At 37.4% G+C, this 21,098-nt stretch overlaps 1 long non-coding RNA gene across 1 annotated transcript in view; it reads right to left on the reverse strand.

Annotated features, from left to right (window-relative positions):
* LOC140611314 (uncharacterized) overlaps nt 1-21,098 on the reverse strand; it is a 55,696-nt gene that overhangs the window by 2,559 nt on the left and 32,039 nt on the right. The window contains exon 2 of the long non-coding RNA XR_012012593.1: nt 3,594-3,677. This is a non-coding gene — a long non-coding RNA (uncharacterized lncRNA). The remainder of the gene's footprint in view (nt 1-3,593; nt 3,678-21,098) is intronic.

Raw genomic sequence — 21,098 nt, forward strand, 5'->3', positions numbered from 1 at the left:
TTCCAAAAGCTAAATTCAAAACCTTACCTTCCCTGTTTCTTGTTGATTACAACTTTTCAAAAATCTATCCCTTCTTCACTGTGGAAACATTCATAAAACTAACATCCAGTAGCCACGCAAACACTACCTAAGGAAGATTCATTCTCTCTCTCTTTATTTTTCTTTGAGACCTATCAAATCCAATACACTGGCCTTCATAAAAACCAACACAACTTAATTACTGTTGCCATAAAATTCCTATATAATAGCCCCCGGTGCTACCTGAACACCTAATATTCCAAGCAAACTACAAGGCAGCAGTTTTTAACTCATCAGACCAATTTCTTGTGTGGTGCTCATAATATAAATAATCAAACCAACATTGCTTTGTACTTCACAGTGAGCAGCACACTATTAATATTCAACAAAATACTATTTAACATTGAAGCAATGTTATAGAAGAATATTTAATAAATTCTAAAAATATTCTCCCTATATTGATAAAGAAAAAGAAAACAAATCTCAAAGGGTTCCAAAGACTATAAATCTCGTTGAAAAGGATCTGGAAGGATATACACTGAGCTGTTACTAGTGATTGTCTCTGTTCAATAAGAGTTAGTGGATTTCTTTTTTTTCTCTGTATTTTTGTCTTTAATTTAAAGAACACGTGAGTCTTTTGAAGTAAGAAATAATATGTTACTTATGAATTCTCATCATAATGTGTCTATTATTAAATAATTCATTTTGTCCTCAGGACCAGGAAAACCACCCTCTTCTCTGGCTGTGAGGTAGGCAAAACGAGTGTTAGTAACATACATGTGGAGATGGAGATTAAGCAATTTGCTGCTAGCTCCCAAGTGGAAGAGGCCAAAGTGAAAGTTTGGACTAGTGACTCCAATCTGTGTTATTTCCACAACTTCTCCATATATTGATGTGATTGCAATTTTAGGAGAGTCAGTTTTAATTGCAAGTGCATCCATATCATTTATTACAACTTTCTACTAATATGGAAACATTAGATGTGATATGACATACAGCTTCCATCTTTCAATCAATTCTAATACAGTGGTAGTGGGAAACATTAAAAATCACAGTATTCTATCCTACTGGCATAAGACATAACCTTAGAAGCCTTCACAATCTACTTCTCCAAGACAGCCACTTGCACATTAGGGTTGGCACATGAAAAGAATTTAGTCATATGCACCAGAAAAACCATGAGGGCATGCATGGCAAGAATTTGCCATCCCAATTTGAATTTTGCATATCAAATAGTACATCACCAGCAATTAAATATACATACTACAGCTCAACTACTGCCTTCAAATTCATTCATCTAATAATTCATCTAATAATTGTTACACACTGTGGAGAAAACAGACAGGGGGTGGGCATAAATCTTACTTTCAAAAGGCCTATGTTCTTTGAAGAGGAAGACTAAGATTCTAAAAGCCTGTACAGCAGGGGGCGGGGGGAGAATTCTAAGAATCAAACATCTGTGCTCTGCTCAGAGAAAGCCAGAGGAGTTTGGAGAAGGGCAAGATTACCTCCACCTAGCTCCAAACAAAGCTTTGTGGAAGGGCAAGCATTTGAGCTGGGTGCTGACGTAAGAAGTTTGGGATTTATTTCACAGACACTGGGGAGTTAGCAATGGCTTTGAGAAGGTAGGCATCACGATGAAAGCTGTACAAAAGAACACCTCTGGCAGTATTACATAGGCTCACCTGAGTGGAAACAGGCCAGAGATTCACAGGACATTGCAAAAGAACTGCAACTCCCAACTTCAGGTTTGAAGATGTTAGTGTCGCTTTTAGAGAGCACAGTTGAAGGAGAAATAAATACCTCTGACCAGTTTTAGTACCTGCTTCTCTCTCCTGTATTCAGAGTCTGTGTTGACCTGACCTGGAGGGATCTGGCTGCCACTTAAGGGAAGATAAAATATGGCCAGCTCAGTAATGGAAACCAGGAGCACAAACGCAGCTTGCTCCCTCAGCGGCAGGACAAGTACATCAAGCATTCTCTCTGCTTCCCCTGAGCTGGAGCCCAATTTATCTGCCAGCTCAGGACTTCGCCATCCTTACAGAACTGGAAAAGGAGAAAGAGGAAGAGGAAAAAAACAGGAAGAAGAGGGAAGTCAGGGCAAGGCATAAGAGCATTTCACTCCCCAGAGCTTGAGGACAAAGGATAGGCCCCAGGCAACTAGCAACTAGCACTTATTGAGCACTTTCTGCAGATGAGCACTTTCTAAGCACTATCTCACATCATCTTTAACACAACATGATAGAGAGAATACTATTATCCTTAGGTTACAGAAAAATAAACTCAAGCCCAGATTCAGTGCAACCAGAACCAGCCAAGAATCTCCTAGTGAGAAGAAGTCGCTTGCTAAATGCTAAATTTAAGTGGCAAGTAGGTGAACTGGGTCTTACCTCAGGTCTGCCTGAATCTTCAGGCTGTACTTTCCCACTGCACAACTCAGTCTGTCAACACCAAACATCTGCACTTGCTGGGGTGATGATCAGAAGTGGAGGCAAGGGCAAGCCATTATTCCTCATTAACTTGTTTTCACTCATTCTCTTAGCTCTCTTCTTTGTATTGATTTGGATTTTTGGCCTTTTTGAACAATGTGTTTATTTTCAAGGAGTTTTCCAGCTCAGCATCAAAATGACTTGTCAAGCTTCACTCCTGTGTCAGGTGCTTGACACACTATAGCAATAGCAGCCTTGCTCTTCCCTGGAAGGTCTTTGTGAGCTGCTGATGCTAACCTTTCTCGTCTGGATTTCTGACATGACTGTGACAGCTGTGTGCACCACTCTATTTCTCTTCTGTGTTTTACTTTCCACTCCACCAAACTAACTTTCATGAATCCATTTCTTGGTGTGCACAGTAAAGCTCTCCAAGGAAGGTCTGGTAGCACAGGCTGATCACTGTTATTTATTGTTTGTCTCCTCCATTCTGGATATGCTATGGGATATACCACCCTTGCTCAAATATTAATGCTGCATCCCCAGACATTGAAGTAGGCAGAGGACAACAAGCACGAAATGGTAACATAACTAGGGAAATAAATAAGCCATGGGATGGGACAACTGCAGACACAGAAGCCCAGACAACAGGCATCAACCATCCCATATGGAGGGGAATTGTCTTTTTGCTGTTACTGCGGTTAATTCAATCCTACCCTACTAGCTTCTAACCTTTGGGATCAAAGTGCTCCCTGACAGACAAGTCTTACATTTTCTCGAGCTAAGGAAGATAATTCCCTGTAAGGTCTGCAATGAGAAAATTTTGATGAAAGGCTATAGTATCAAAATCAAAAGGCATTTCATGCTTAACCACAGGGTGCCTTGTTAGTGGCATGGATCCTCCACCCCATAATACAATAAGAGCCACAGAGACATGAGTCTTTTTTGTTTTCCTCCACAACAGAATTATCTTCATTGACTTCTTTGCAGATTTATTAAAATAATTCATGTCCATTGTAAAAATTTCCAAGTTATGTACATTATATACACCCTCTTTACTCCAAAATAACTTCAATTACCACTAGGATAAATACCCTTAATGACATAATATAAACATTAGTGTGTTTTTTAACACAAAGTGATACATACCATACCTAATGTACCGACATCTACTTTCTTATGTTTGACTCTATATGAAGGTCATATCTCCATGCCAGCATACTGGTTTTTCACCTAAAGATAATAGAGTAAAGATATTTTAATTCCACGTTCCTCCCTCTAACCCCATCAAACACAAGTTTAAAAAATGAAAATGGGGGATGCCTGGGTGGCTCAGTGGTTTGAGCATCTGCCTTGGGCTCAGGGTGTGATCATCTCGGAGTCCTGGGATCCATCCCACATTGGGCTCCCCGAAGGGAGCCTGCTTCTCCCTCTGCCTGTGTGTCCCCTAAATAAATAAATAAAAATCAAAGAAGAAAGAAAAGAAAGAAAGAAGAAAGAAAGAAAGAAAGAAAGAAAGAAAGAAAGAAAGAAGAAAAAGAAAGAAAGAAAGAAAGAAAGAAAGAAAGAAAGAAAGAAAGAAAGAAAGAAAGAAAGAAAGAAAGAAAGAAAGAAAGAAAGAAAGAAAGAAAGAAAGAAAGAAAGAAAGAAAGTTACCTACATTCCTATAGTAATGATGGAAGTAAATATACAAAATCCCAAACCACAGCCTATGAATCATAAACCACAAATTCTGCTGTGTGCTTTGAAACCTGGCCCAAAATGTGAAAAGTAACTGAGGGCTACATATAACTTCCATAGAAATTAAATTAGCCAGAATATAAAATTTCCTTGACATGCTAATGAGCCAGGCCTGAAAGGTCAATGTAAGAATTTCTTAATTCTAGAAACAATGAGATCTAGGGACATAGGCAGGCCAAAAGAGAAGGGGACTGTCCCTACATAACCCCATTCTTTTCTACAGCAGGAAAGCTAAGCAGGTAAAGGTACATGACATTTTATTTTTTTCACAAAGGTGCATGCCATTTTTATTGTTCACAATCCAGGCTTACAAAGTGGTTTGTGCCCACTTTGTGCATAATATCTTAGTGCACTTATAAATGGCACTTCCTTTCACTATAGAGTGAATGATAACTTGAATAAATAACAAATTCTACGGTCTCTCTACTGATTGCTAAGAGAGACCGCTGGAAATGAGATTGGGCAAACAGAAAGGACAGTATTGGATCCTGGATTACAAACAGAGGATTTTTTAATTTTCAAGGGTTTTCTTGAGCCACAGAAATACTAAAAACACTGAAGCCCAATGAAGACATCATCACTGGACAAAGGAAAAAGAGGTGAAATGTGAATCAATGTGGTTGCAATTTACCCTCCTCATTCACCCTCACACATTCTTACTTATAAACAAATCCTTTGTTTTAGTTGAATTACTAAGCTATTCAATTACTTAGTTGAATTATTTAATGATTGATAATAATTGGAAAGGACCCAACATGGAACAAATGTATAAGTAATTGGCAGGGAAGGTGTAGAGAAGATGAAGGAAGTAGCACAAAAAAATACAGACTAAGACATATATATAAAGAGCAATTATCTCCTTGAAGAAGTTTCCAACAAAATGATATCTTTAATAAAAATAACTCAAAGGAGAAAGTTAAGATGCTTCAATTGTCTATAGCTGCATTGAAAAGTACCTGAGAATTTTAGTGGCCTAAAATTTATTTTCTCACAAATCTGCGATTTGGACAAGACTTGGGGAGGACTGCTCATCTATATCCTACATTAATGTTTAGCAGAGGTAGGTCAGCTAAGGCTGGGAAATCCACTGACAAAAGGAATCATTCAGATGATTGGCTGCTGGGTTCTGAGAAAGTGGAGAACTCAGCTGGGGTTATTGCCAGAGTTCCTTGGTTTTCTTCTACATGGTCTCTCCACCTGGCCACTTTGACCTTCCTCACAGCATGGTCACCTTAACATTGTTGTATTTCTTGTGTAATAGGTTACTTCCAATAGCACAGAAGTAGAAGCCACCCAGAACTGACACAGTATTGCTTCCAGCATATTTCACAGTTAAAGTGGGAGACAGAGCCAGCCCAAACTCATTGAGCAGGAATGACACTAGGGCATACGTACTGGAAGGTGTGGCTCCTTAGAAGACACTAAAGTGAACCCCCTGACCCTTAATGATTCATCATATTCCCCTGAGTCCCCCTCAGCCCTAAGAATCACCATAGTCTCATCCATTGTAGCATCAGATTTAGACTTAAGGTATAGGACACTCTCATTCAAATCAGCTCCAGATTTGAAGGAGGCTCCTCAAGTGCAGCTCTTGATCTAAAGACATGTGAACTGAAGAGACAAATTTCTACACGCCCCCCCCCATATGTCCAATATATGATAGTGAAGAAGGATCAGAAGCAGTACAATAAACACACTAATTCAAAAAAGGGGACAATAAGAAACACCTAACAGTCCGTGGCAATACTGAAATCCAACTGGGCACAGATCACAACTTCCTCCATCAAGACACAGTTCTACCACAAAAAGTGATCCATGATTACAGCTGAGTAGATTTCTCAACCTGCTTTCTGCTTATCAGAAGTTAGGGCCCAAGAGTCCTCTTTACATTCTATTTCTATTACCTTTTAGTCTGATACAATCCCTATAAAAATGCAATAGAATTCCTAGTCACCAAATTATAATTCGCTCCATTAAATGAGAGAAACACCCACAAACTCTCTTTCTACTTTAGAACTATGAATCAGAGTACTCTCTAGATGAGAAGGTTTACAAGTTACTCTTAAAATTACCAAAAGTCTTTTTTTTTTCCTAGATGAGGAAGGAACTATGAGGCACCACCTTTCGTCTTTCTAATGTCTTAACAAAGGCTCTTATAGGTTCTTGACCACAAAGCCACTTTTTGTAGGCAGTGTTGTATATTTTATAATTGCCATATGGCCATTTCATTTTTTATTTCGAGAAATTTTCTTAAGAATATGAGAATGAGAAATAGCTTTATTTTCTGATACAGCAAGTTCTGGGTTACAAATACTCCTAATTCTGTTTAAAAATGAAATAATTCCTTTTTTAGTTTCTCTCTCTAACTGTACTTTATCACATGTAGATAAGAGTCAGCACTCTCACTATTCTATCTGTAAATACTCTTAGCCAGATAAATAGGTTTATTAGGTATTTTCTATTTTTCTTTTTTAAAAATATTTTATTTGTTTATTTATGAGAGACACAGACTGAGAGAGAGAGAGGCAGAGACACAGGCAGAGGGAGAAGCAGGCTCCATGCAGGGAGCCCGACATGGGACTTGATCCTGGGACTCCAGGATCACACCCTGGACCAAGGGCAGGCACCAAACTGCTGAGCCACCCAGGGATCCCCTATTTTCTATTTTTCAATTTATAAGCAATAGCCTGACCAGTTGTCTTGCTAATGTATAATGTGGGCTCCCTTGTATGAAGTTTCCAATAGCAGTTTCCTTTCCTTCTTTCAAGCCTCCACTGACAGCCTCCCAAGTCCCTCTGGCTCCTTCCCACTACCTCGTTCCAAGAACAAGTCTTTCAAAAAAGTTCTAAGAGGACAAGCTCCACTGGGCAAGAATCTTGAAATAAAGATGCAAGTCTGTCACAAAAGGACATACCATAATTCAGGAAAAAGTGATACAAAAGAAAATATAGCAAGAGATATTCTGATACATATTGTATACCTGGAACCAATACAAAACTGTTAACTATACCGGAATTAAAAAAAAAATTTAAAGAGAGATATTCTGGTAAAACTATCAAACTTCAAAGATACACAAAATGAATTCTATGGAAATATAAACCAAAAAGTTGTTCATGTAAAAAGGAGAAATATTAGACTTCAGATTTTTCCACAGTAGCATTAGATGATAAAAGGCAATAGGGTGATATATGAAAAGTTCTGAGGAAAGTTTATATCCATCCAGGTTTACTGCAAGTACAAGATTAACGACAGAAATTTATAAGCCTTGAGGACTCAGAGAACACAATCTATAGGTCTTTATTGTGGCGGGGGGAGGAGGGGAAGATCGAAGATATACCCAGCCAAATATATGATAACTTAAAATGAGGAACTCAAAAATAGATATGTTGTGGTAAAATACCAGTGAGAATTAAATCCAATTCAGCATAGAATTAAGGCATACCAACATCATGAACTGTGGCTACATAGCAGAAAGCAAATGTTATACATTTTTAAAATGTCAGACAGAGAAAGACAAATACATTTGATCTCACGTATATGTGGAATCTAAATTATATATATATATATCTATATATATAGATATATATAGATATCTCAAGCTCATAGATACAGAGAATAGATTGGTGGTTGCCAGAAGCAAAGGGTGGGGGTGGAGTGGGATAAATGAACAAATTGGTTTGGGTTCTTTTTATACTTTAAATAAATTTAATTTTAAAATTTAAGTAATTATATTTATCATTTTGTTTAAAGTTAGATAGAGAAATAAGGACCATATTTAACCTCCTATAAGAATCAGCTAGAAAACTGGACAATATATATGAAATAACTACTTTCAGACCTTGGAAAATAAACAACACAGATTAAGATCCCTGACAGAAGGAAAATAAATAAAGTGATCCCTACAATTGTTCTGGTTCTCTGCCTGAGGCAATTTTAAGATCAGGAGCAGGGAAGAGAAAACCAAATATAGCCTGGTGGTCCTGCTGAAATATACATCAGAGACCGAAGAGGATGAAATGGCTGGAAAATGTAAGCAGAGTTCCAAAAATGATGAAGCCACACAATGAAAGAGCACCAGAAAGCTGCATGGGGGTTACCTGGAGTCTCTGCTAAGTAAAAGTCGTCCATGAATAGTGTGAAACTCCAAAAGACAGGACAAATAATGACTCAGTTAAGAAGGCAGAACAATTGCCAAAGCTCACATATGATTAGGAGGTGTTCAGGTTTTGATGAACCTGTACAGTGTCCACAGTGATCACCTGCGATATTCACTGGATACCCTAGAGGGGTCATAATTTAGTAATAGAGCTTATCTATGCTTAAAGTTTACTATAAACTAATCCTCACATAGTCTAAAAAAAGGACTCAATAAGCTCAAGCTGATAGAAAAAATACACATCTTTCAATATAAAGTCCAAAACTCTTTAAAGGAAAACAATGAAATTTAAAGGAAGACACCCAACTGTGTGATATATGTAATGTACAGCATCCAACAAAAAATTACTAAACAGGATAATAATCAGGAGAATGTGATCTATAGTCAGGAGAAAACCCAGTCAATAAGAAACAAACATGGAAATGATAGATGATGGAATTCACAGAAAAGATGATGGAGATGATGGAATTCATAGGCAAGGATTAGTTAAAAGTTACAAGTTATTATAATAATGGATTTGTACTTCATAGAAAACATAATGAAGAGAAAAATCAGACATATTAAAAGAGAGTCAAATGGAACTTCTAGAGATAAAAATTACAATATCTAAAATAAAAAATTTTAGTACGTAGATCTAACAGATTTGACCATGTGAGCCTAGAATTTTATATCCAGTGATAAGATCCTTCAGAAGAGAAAGCAAAATAAAAACTTTTTCAGACAAACAAAATGTAAGAAAATTCATCACCAATAGAATTGCACTTCAGAAAAGGTTAAAAATTTCTTTAGGTCGAAGAAAAATAAATAATATAAAACACAGATCTGAAAAATAAAGAACATTAAAATGTGGGTAAATTTAAGAGTTTTCTCTTCAGTTTTAAATTTACTATATAGATATTGACTATTTAAAACAAACTAATAACATTTTTTGTGAAATTTAAATCATACAAATAATATCAATGCAAAGAATAGCACAAAGGATGGGGATTATGGTTTTATATTATACATAAATATATATAGTTTTATTTGAAAATAAATTGTTATAGATTAAAAATTTATATTTTCAATGAAATATTAAGAAATCCTCATATTATATATAATAATTACATATATAATAATATGTCTCTGCCCAGGTTCCCAGTACAGAGCTCCTAAAACTCTTATAAATTCCTAAGTGATAAGAACACTTGGAATATCTCTTATTCTAACATTTGACCTTTGACCTATCCCTGACTCAGGGCTCCTAAAACCCTTGTCATTTTCTAAGTATAGGAGCATCTTTTGTTCTAATAAGGGAACTCTGGTTGGGCTCCTGGATTACTCCTGAACTGATCACCAGAAAGAATACACTATGATTAGAAGCATAAAATTTTCAGCCCCATCCCTCACCTTCCAGAGAAGGAAAGGGACTAATTATGAAGTTAATAATTGATTATGCCTACATGAGGAAACCTCCATTAAGTTCCAGTAGTATAGAGTCTGGAAAGCTTCCAGGTGGGTGCACCCATCACACAGGAAGGTAGCATACCCCAACTCCACAAGGACAGAAGTAACTGCTCAGGACTCTCCCAACTTTACCCTATGTATCTCTTCATTTGACTATTCATCAGTATTAATTATCACATTCTTTAATAAACTGGAAACATAAGTGTTTCCCTGAGTTTTGTAAGCCACTCTAGCAGATTAATCAAACCCAAGAAAGGTGTTTTTGGAACCTCTGATCTATAGTTGTTGGTCAGAAGCACAGGTGATGACCTGGGCTTGCAAGTGGCATCTGAAATGTTTGTTATGGGATGGGAAACAGTCTTGTAGGACTGGGATCTTAACCTGTGGCCAGGATTATTTTGATATCAAAACTAGATAGAGATATTACAAAAAGGGAAAGCAACACAGCAATATTCCTCATGGACCTAGACACAAAAATCCTTAAAGCAATATCAGCCATCAAATGCAACAGCATATAAAATAATAAGCCTCAAAATCAAGTAGAATATTCCAGGAATGAAAAGTTGGTTCAACATTGAAAATCAATTGATGTAATTCACAATATCCACAGACTAAAAAATTAAAACCATATGATGATGCTAATATATGCATTAAGACATTTGACAAATTCAATATCCACTTATGATAAACACTCTGGGCACATTAGGAACAGAAGGAAGCATTCTCAACCTGATAAAGGGCATTCAAAAAAAACAAGAAAAAAAGAGCCGGCAGTTAACATCATACTTAATAGTGAAAATTTGAATGCCTTACCCCTAAGAAAGGCATGTTTGCTCTCACCACTTCTATTTAAAAGTTAGAAAAAGAAATCAAATATACCCATATTGAAACAAAAACAGTAAAACTGTTTTGTTAAGAGATGACCTGAAAAAACATAAAATATTAAGAAATACTAAGAAAATTATGAATAAAAACAGTGAGCTACTAAAACTAATAAGTGAATTTAGCAAGTGTGCCAGTCATCAATCTATTGCCTCTCAGCTCCAAATCTGCCCACCTTGTCATGCTTGGTGATAATGGAGCTGGACCTGTAAACATTTGCTGTCAGCTGGTGCAGTGTAGTTTTTTGTCAAAAAAGAAAAAGCTGGAGAAGCACTGTAAGGCATACAGAAGCTTCTCCTCCTAATTCTATATCTTCCTCCTAACCCATGAAGTATGGCTACCAGCAGGACTGAATGCAGAAGATTCAGGGGCAGTTACTCTCCAGGAAATTTCTCTGATACTCCAGCAAGTATTGACCTATTTACCCTCTCTATACCACTAGCACCTTAGCATATATCTGCATCACCTAATGCACTACAGCCATAAGCCCTCCTTGGGACATGGTCTTCCTCTGGATTCTTAGTTCTACTTTTGGATAGTTTACCTCAGTCTTAAGTGGTAGGTGCTATATTTACTATTCCTGAATTGCTTAAAGTTCTTCTTCACTTCTTATATTAGTTAATTCCCTGTTACTATTTAATAATATTATATAAAATAAATAAAAACTTTATTAATATTCCTTGTTTAAATTATTCATGTGGTTTCCATTTTCTGACTGGATCCTAACTGACAGTAGGGTTGCTGTATACAAAATCAACACACAAAAATCAATTATAATTCTAAATGCTAGCAGTGAACAATTGGAATTTTAAAAATAATATAACTTACAATAAAAAATTTTAAATCATAAAGTGCTTAAGGATAAATAAAATATGTGTAAGGCACATAAACTGAAAACTATAAAACATTACTTAGAAAAATTAAGGAAGAATTGGGGCACCTATGTGGCTCAGTCAGTTAAGCATCTGGCTTTGGTTCAGGTCATGATCTCAGGGTCCTGGGATTGAGCCCTATGTTGGGCTCCCTGCTCAGCAGAGAGTCTTCTTCTCACTTCTCTCTCTGTCACTCCCCCACCCAGCCCATACTCTCTCTTTCTCAAATAAATAAAATAAAATCTTTTTTAAAAAAAGAAAAATTAAAGAAAACTTAATTAAATGGAGATATATACCATGTTCATAGATTAGAAACTTGATAGTGTTAAGATGTCAGTTGTCACCCAAATTGAGCTATAGATTAACATAATCAAAATCAAAATCTCAGCATATTTTTTAATAAAAACTACCAATCCAATTCTAAAATGCATTTTACAATGCAAAATTACCTAGAATAGTCAAAATAATTTTAGGAAAAAAGAAACAAAGTTGGAGGATTTATATTATTTGATTTCAAGTTATAAGGCTAGTAACTAAGAGAGGTTAGTATTGGCATAAAGATAGACATATAAATAAATGGAATAGAATAGAGAAACCAGAAATACATTTACATATATGGTCAATTTGTTTTCAACAAAAATGCAAAGATAATTTAATGTTAAGTGATAGACTTTTCAACAAACAGTGCTGGAACAACTGGATACTAATATAAGAAAAATTAAACTTTGTTATTAATACACACACACATAAATTACTCAAATTGGATCATGGATCTAAATATAAAAACATAAAAACACTGGTAATACTTCCAGAAGAAAACAGAAGGAAATCTTCACAGACATGAAGTATGCAAGGACTTTCTTTTAAAGGACACAAGACAATGAAACAGACAAACAAAAAACTGGTAAACTGCATTTCATCGAAACTTCTGTTCTTCTAAAGTCAATATTTAAAAAATGAGAAGGTAAGCCATGAACTGGGAGAATATATTTGTAGCACACATACCTATGCATATACATTTAACAAGAGACTAGTATCCTTAATAGATAAAATACTTTTCTTTACCACTCAACAGTAAGAAGGTAAAAAACCCAATTTTAAAAGTGAATGGGAGGCACCTAAGTGGCTCAGTCGGTTAAGCATCTGACTCTTAATCTTAGCTCAGTTCTTGATCTCAGAGTTGTGAGTTCAAGCCCCACATTGGGCTTCACACTGGGTGTGGTGCCTATTTAAAAATAAATAAATAAATAAATAAATAAATAAATAAATAAATAAATAAATAAAAATAAAATGTTTGAACAGACAGTTCAAGGAAGAAGATATATGGATGACCAATAAGCATATAAAAAGAAACTCAGTATCTGCACACACATACAAAGACAGAAGGAAATAAACAACACACACAAACACACAAAAACAACAACAAAAAAAAAGTAGAAGAAAATTCATGTAGAACTACTAGGACAAAATAGGTTCATATTCTACATGTCAATTTTAACTGTTTTTATTGAAAAATTAGAAAAGCACAGAGAAGTGCATTATAGATATGTTATATAACACATATTTTTAGCAATAAAATGAACCCATGTGTAACCACTGCCCAGGTAAAGACACAGCATATGGTCAGCATCCAGGGCTCAGGGACCCATGTGTATCTGTAGCAATCACAATCTTCTCACTCCCCATCAAGTTAACTACAGTGCTTATTTTCAAGTTAATTATTTCTTTGATTTGGTTTATAATTTAATCTTCTATGCAAACAAACCTAAGTATCATCCATTTTGCCTGTTTTCTGGACCTTACGTAAATGGAGTCATATTGTATATATTCTTATTTTTCTTGCTTTTTTTGTTTAACCTTATGTTCATTGAGATTAATCCAAACTGTGTCTCATAACTATAATTTGTTCATTTCCTTTCAGTTTAAAATTTTTTGTATATACATCACAACCTGTTTATTGATCCTAATGTTGATGGGTATTTGAGTTATTGCCAGTTCCTGTGTCTTTCATATATGTAATATGCAAGAATTTCTTTATGAATATTTATAGGAATGTAATTGCTGAATCGTAGAGTATGTATGTCTTTATTACACAATGTCAAACTATTTTTCTGAAGTCATTGTACTAATTTACAATCCCAGCATCGGTGTATAAGCATTCCGTTGCTCCACATCCTCTCTAACACTTTTTATTATCAAGCTCTTTATTTTAGTCTGATTGGTGGAAAGGGGGACATCTTTGTGGCTTCAATTTTCATCTTCCTGATTGGTAATCAGGTCAAACACTTCTTTATATGTTTAGCAGCTATGTAGTTATTGGCTTTTGATAAGTCTGTTTAAAGCACCTATATTTGTATTAGGATATCTCTTTTTCTTGTTGGTTATTTACTAGTGTTGGAAAATTGATGTTTTTCTTTTCTTTCTTTCTTTGCTATTCCCTGAACTACTTAAATAGTAAAATAATAAAATATTTTAAAATAATAAAAATATATATAAACTTGCTTTGGTCTCCATGTTCTTTCATTATACAGATGTACCTTAAACTATTTCTCCACTGTTCTAATAATGGAAATGAAGCCCATTTCCAATTTAAAGGTATTATATACAACAGTGCAATAAAGAGTCTTCCACAAACACACAGGTCTTATAAGAGAAGGGAAGAGTGGCATTAAGGAGCATTCAGAACAAATTTGTTCCTTTTCTTCACTGTGAATATATTTCCCTGAGAATCATGTCTGATGCTGTTTTTGTTCCCAAATATTTATCAAAATTCTCAAATAGAAATATTGAAAGAAGAGTGCAATGAATATACATATAGCAATCACTGAGCTCAACAATTGTTAACTTTTTACAATACTTGCTTCAGATTTGCCTTTTACAGATTTGCCTTTACAGATTTGAAGCAATACTTGCTTCAGATTTGCCTAACTTCTTCAAATTAGGAAGCAGCCATCTTGACACTTCACCCTTTAATATTTCTACCTATTTATCCTACAAACAAAGGCTTTCTCCTATATCTGTTCATATGGTACAATACACCAACACCTCCAAGACAATTAAACAATAATTTTCTTAAGGGTATTCATTACCCAGACTAGTTTTTGAAACAGAGTAGTGTGTATACTTCCCATGAAATCAGTGGGGGACGGGCAGGCAGCAATGAAGCCTTAAAAGAAGACCCGGATCTTTGTTCTCTCACCTCCCTCCCCCTTATCACAATCTGAGGGCACAGGATGTCAGCAGCTGTTAAGATCCAAGTTTTTATTCCTATATTTTAAAGATTTTTTCCTGAGAAGAAAAGAAATATATATACTCATTACAGAAAATCTAGGCAGTACAGTGAAACCAGAGAAAACAGATGGAAAAGCTATCCACAAGCCCATCCCTTTTCTTTTTAAGAATCTCAGGGAGGCCGATGCAAAAAAGCAAGCGTTCAGGAAACAAATGCTATCTTTCAACTAAATCCTCCTCAGCTCTGGTTCTTCCCCTTGCCTACTCTGGCAGGTGGACACAATGGGCACATTTAGACCACATTTCGGCACTATAGTTTGTAACTTGGAAATCTGCCCACCTGCTAGAAGAGATTTGGGATGAAGTCTCTGTGTTCAGGTGCCCAAGCCAGGCCTTATTATATACACTTCACAACTGTGCCTATTTTGTAAAAAATTATTTTTCCTACTCCAAATGGAAGCTCCAAATGAGCTGGCTTGAAGCTTCTCCTCCCCAGAATATCAGAGGCTTCTCAGACCTCTTCAGGAGGGACGAAAACAGTTTCCTAGTAGGAAGACAGTGCTGGAGATTGTGCTTAGAGCCTGAAACACAAATAACTTCCAAATCACTCAGTCAGGCAGCTGGCATGTGCCAGGACATGCTCAGCAGATGGTGTCTAAGGGCTCAGCATCCCTTCTCTTTCTGGCACATGGGAGTATTTGCCAGCTAGTCAGACCACAGCCAAGGTTTCAAAGGGTAACTCTAGATTTTCATAGGGAGGAAAAACACCACTCCTCTTCACCACCTCTCCATCACCAGGGGTCAGAGATCTCACCTCTCTAACTCCTACCCTTCCCCCTCCCCACCCTGCTAGTTAACTGCCACCTGCTCTTCCCTCCATACAAATTCTGGGAAACTGGTCTTAGAATGCAGAGCAAGAAGGGAAATCACTTCTTTGCAAATTCTCCAGGCCTAAGGGCCCTTCCAGTCCCAAGACTGCTTTCAACCTTTTCCTTAAAATGAAACTCAGAACACAGAGGGGTAAAAATGCATGCCTCTGAAGAACAGTCCCCTGCCTTGCCCTGGGATTCACAGGGCGGGCTATAGTCCAATCTTCTACAAGTTGCTGCTTTCATTCATTCGTTTCCAGGACAGTCAATGTCTTCTGGGAGACCGGTTCTAGCCTCAATTGTGACATCTACAGTTTGGATTTTAGCATAGTGACCTAAATCCTAACAATGACAACCACAATCACAATGATGAGAGCAGCTCTAAGTTTTTCTAAATCTTTAAAGTTTTCATTGGTGCTCTGGTTCTAGAGCCAGACAGATGAGAGCCACTGGGGATGATGATAGTGTAAAGGGATTGTTGCTTTTAACTGACAATACAGTTTGTCTGTTCAGAAAAATATATATAATTGTAAACAATTTGGGGGCACCTGGGTGGTTCAGTCAGTTAAGCATCTGCCTTCAGCTCAGGTAATGATCCTAGAGTCCTGGGATAGAGCCCTGCATCGGGCTTTCTGCTCAGTGGGGAGCCTGCTTCTCCCTCTCCCTCTTCCTGCTGCTCTACCTATTTGTGTTCTCTCTTCTCTCTCTCTCTCTCTCCCTCTGTCAAATAATAAGCAAATAAAAACTTAAAAAAATAATTGTAAACAATTTGGACCAAAATTAATCTGACTTTCTCACCACCCCCTACCTACCACCCTCACCACTAGGTAGGAATAGTGGCAGGGCAGTGGGGAGTAAAGAGGGGAAACTAAACATATAATCTTGCTCAAAACTAAATCTAATCTGAAAAGTATACAATCTCTTTAGTTCAATCTTTCTTTATAAAAATGCTCTAACTAGGGATGCCTGGGTGGCTCCATGGTTGGGTGTCTGCCTTTGGCTCAGGGCATGATCCTGGAGTCCCAGGATCGGGTCTCGCATTGGGCTCCCTGCATGGAGCCTGCTTCTCCCTCTGCCTGTGTCTCTGCCTCTCTCTCTCTGTCTCTCTCTCTCTCTCTCTCTCTCTGTCTCTCATGAAAAATAAATAAAATCTTTTAAAAAATGCCCAAACTCTCGGAGACTCCTCTCCCACCTCTTCCCTGAGTGGAGTCTTACTGAGGTATGCAAGTCTTAGATGATATCAGACAGTGCGGGAAGCTCAGGGTTTAAGGCTCTGGCATCCTCAGTCTCCAGGAACAAGCGCCTGTCCCTGGTCATTCTGCCATGCTGGCCCTCAGCTAGGCTTGGACTGATCCCACTGCTGCTCCCCAGCTGTCCCAGCCTCTCTTCACTCCTGCTGCTGACAGACCCAGATCTCTGCGGTATCTTCCTTGCACAGCCATGTGACAGAAAGCCTCACAGCGGGTCCATGGCTCACACCAAGGGTCCACACTGCAGGGTTGAGCACAGCCAGGAAAGCCAAAGCCCTGAGGCTCCTTCTAACCACCTGTACAACTTCCCAGCGTGAATCCTGGGGTTCTCCAAGATGAAGTCCTTGTCCAAATATCTCAATGGCATGGCCAATAACTCCTTCCCTCAATGAAATCCTCACTTACGTGACATACCTTCCCTTTCCAAAGTCAAAGGTGAGGAAATACACCCAAATTCCTCTCCTCTTGTTCTTTCTCTCATTTCTTTTCTTACCACTTGCCAGACCAGAAGAGGATCGGGCTGTTTCTCTTTCACTTCTTCTACATCCTGATACCTTAGAGCCAGCCTACCTGCCTGAGCAGAAAAAATAACTGCTCCACAGCATGCAGACAATGTTATAAACTAGATCCTCCATACTTGGCCTCACCCCAAAATTCCAACAGAGGCAATCAAAAATGTAAATATTATTGCAGGGAAAACTATCCAACTTGCAAGTTTTCTTTGGATCTCAGAAGCTAAGGATTACCTCCTTCTTTGTCTCTGGTTTCCTTCCTTAACAAATCTTAATCTTTCTCCTCACTCCCACATGCAACTTCCTTGGATTAACTAGGGCAAAGATCAAATTCTCAGAAAGACGAAATTTAAAAAGCACATTACTAGTTTCTAGTCAGGAACTCCTTTGCCCCAAGCAACCCTTTCACTGGGTCACACTGAGATTGGGTATAAGATACTGTAAGATACTGCATGTAAATTGCTTAGAAAAAAAAAAAGTCTGTTTAATTAGTATGCTATAAAATGTAGCTATTAATTATTATTTATTACCTACTGTGTCATCCAACCCACTGAAACTTATGAGGCAGTCTGAGCAGGTGGTTCTATCTCCATTTTACAAATTACAATAATGAAGCTCAAACTGCTACTTTCTCTAGGTCTCTCTCTCTCTCTACTTTTTCTATGTAGTCAGACCAAATTAGGATTCAAGAGTCTGCGATCCCTTCTCCTGTACTCAAAATTGTAACCTTCCTTTCGTCATCAAGTTCTACCTCTCATACGAAGTCTTCTGGGACTTTTAGATAAATGGTCAGCAAACTTTTTCTGTTAAAGGCCAGATAACAAATATTTTAGGTGTTGCAAGCCCAAAGGTCTCTGTCACAACTATTCAACTCTGCTGTAGTAGCACAAAAGCAACCACAGAACATGAACAAATGGCTATTGCTGTGTTCCAATAAAACTTTATTTACAAAAAAAACAGGTAGTGGGCTATAGTATGCTGACCTCTATTTCAAATCAATCCCAAGTGCCTAGCAGGGAGTGAGGAATCCAAATTCAATTTAGATAAATAAATGAATAAAACAATGATTTGTCCTACTGTGAATTCTTTTAGTCCTAAAAGTCACTACTGTCTAATCCAGCATTGAATTACATGTGTCCTTACATTATTCAGTATCATTTCATATGTCTCTTCTCTTTCCCTTTATGGAATAATATCGAATATGAGTCTTGGGACTTTGCAGTCTGATTAGGCCTGGAATTGAGAAACTTTCCCATTTGGGCAAACTAACCTTGAATTTCTGTTACCTCATTTGCAAAATGGGAATAGGAATGCTAACTCGTAGTGGTATGAGGTTCAGAAATTATGTAGGCATGGGGATAAATGAACGGTAGTCATTACTATAAATGAGCTGATAGGGGAGAGACTCTAGTCTCTGTATACAGGGATTTCTTTTTTACAGTCTCTTAGCAAAGTCTTCTTATGTTAAATCTTCTTGCTTTCTAAGTGGATGGGAATTGGGAATGGTGGTGATTTGGGTCTGGCATGTGGGAGAAGAAGGCTGCAGACTGGGAGGCATGCCACATGCTGAATTGGCTTGCCTTGGCTAATGCTCCCTCTCTAGCTGTGTGCAAATTCTGAGGCTTTGCAAAGGGCCAGGGAAAGGTCCCAGTTTTTGGCCTGAGCTCATTGCTCACAGCAGCTGTTCTATAAGCTATCGATAGTAACATGTTCAAGACCCATGTTTCAAATGCACTGTTGAAGCTTTTAACACTTTACTGTCTAAATTAAACTCTTCAACTGATATCCATAGAGAGGAAAGTTCTATGCCTTCTTCGTGGTGGACTCACACCTCAAATGGAGGCATGGCCAGCTAAGGAAGAAAGAAGTCTTGCTATACTCAAAGGACCTGGAAGATCCTGGGGGTTAGAAGACATAAACAATAACTCCAACACTGCCTTTCACTTGCTATCTGACCTTGGGCAAGACAGTTCCATCTCCTTCTCTAGACCTGAAAAGTGAGTCATTGTTATTTTTAAAACTCAGTCATTTATTTCCCATCTTCATAGTTTTTATCAAGTCTGTGTATCCTCATACTTTTTTTCTCTATTTGAACTAAATCAATGAATTTATTTTCCTTAGACTTGTCCTGTACAATAATACCTATTATATAATGATACACTAATTTTATTTTTCCTATTATCTATCTGATAAATGCACGCATACTTATTGAAATATAAATTATAACTATTATAGTAAAAATGCTCTTCCACCTGTCAGCTAAAATCATCCCAGACACCACCAGTGGTAGGTGTTCCCACTTTTGGACACCCTGGATTTGATGATGGGTATCTATGTGCCTCCCACAGTGTGTGATTCCCTCGGATGCTCTGCAGCTCCTGGCACCATGTCAAACATATGGATAGTATGTAAAGCTCTTATGTTTTTATCATGCTTTATAGTTTCCAGTGTGATTCAGCACATTTAAGAGGAGAAGGACACAGAGGAAAGAACTTCCTTAAAGGTTTGTACAAACTTGGCAATGGAGAGGAATAACTGGAAGATTGCCCCCACCTCAAAAAAGAAACCAAATCGCCCACTGGGAAGCCTCGCTTTGACCATCCAGCCCTGTTTTCTCAATGTGAGAAAGGCAACAGGTCCTGGGTGAGGGCAGCAGCCTTCCTCCAAAGAAGCCAACTCATTTAGAGGGTGTCGATTCTGGTCCTCTCTCCTTAACCTTGAGATTTTTGTTGTGCCTTAAACTGGGCCTTGCTCTTTGGCACTCACACACATTCACTGATAAGTTGTCTGGCTGAATTACTAGCAGAAGGAAAGTCATGGGATTCTAGGCAACTTCACAGCATTATTAAAGCAATATTTTTTGATATTATTACCAAGCCTAATGCTATGTTGAATCTGCAGTTATGGAGTTCATTCTAAAGCACTTGATTGTGCCCAGAAGAGAAATAGTCTCACAAGTAATTTTCTCAAGCACGCTTGAAAGAAGGGTAGTGCATGGCTCAGTAAATACAACAGCCTGGACAGTTATGAGCTATCAAACTAAGTTGAATTGACTTACTGATATAACCTGCTATGAATGAGTTTTATCTATGAGAAGGTCTCTGGAAGTTTTTGGAGCCTATGATTTTATGGATGTCTTGTGCTTATCAATAGATAGGAAGACTGATGAGGGCTGATATTTGTAGGGAAACTATGTGAACCACATGACTTTCAATTTAATTTGTTCATGAATAACTATTTAGTACCATCAAAATAACTTAAATTTTAATATCACCATTTGTTTACAAAGTGGTTAGCCATTCTCTTATTTAGGGTATAATTGATAGCAGATTAGTATGAGAAGAGGGCGTGTTTTGTAGATATCCCTTCATGTTAGTTTACTAGTTTTATGGTCAGGTGTCTTCCATGAGGTAACTGAAAAGTCTTGAACTATTCTACATTTCAAATTGTGTTTTAAACTCCAAAGATGACTGAGCTGGATCCCTGAGTGTCTTCCTAAGGATGTTACTTTCCTACAACCACATACCTTATGAAGGATTCTGAATTTTTTAGTAAAAGATTTTGTAGTCATGTGAATTTGATTATTTTGATACTCTTATCTGAGTTGAGTTATGCATTATCTATGTCAATGCATATATCATCAAACAGACTGCTAGAATTTGAATGTGAAAATAGGGAGCCCTGGGTGGCTTACCA

The sequence above is a fragment of the Canis lupus genome, chromosome 19 (genome assembly GCF_048164855.1).
Source record: "Canis lupus baileyi chromosome 19, mCanLup2.hap1, whole genome shotgun sequence".
Lineage (NCBI taxonomy): Eukaryota > Metazoa > Chordata > Mammalia > Carnivora > Canidae > Canis > Canis lupus.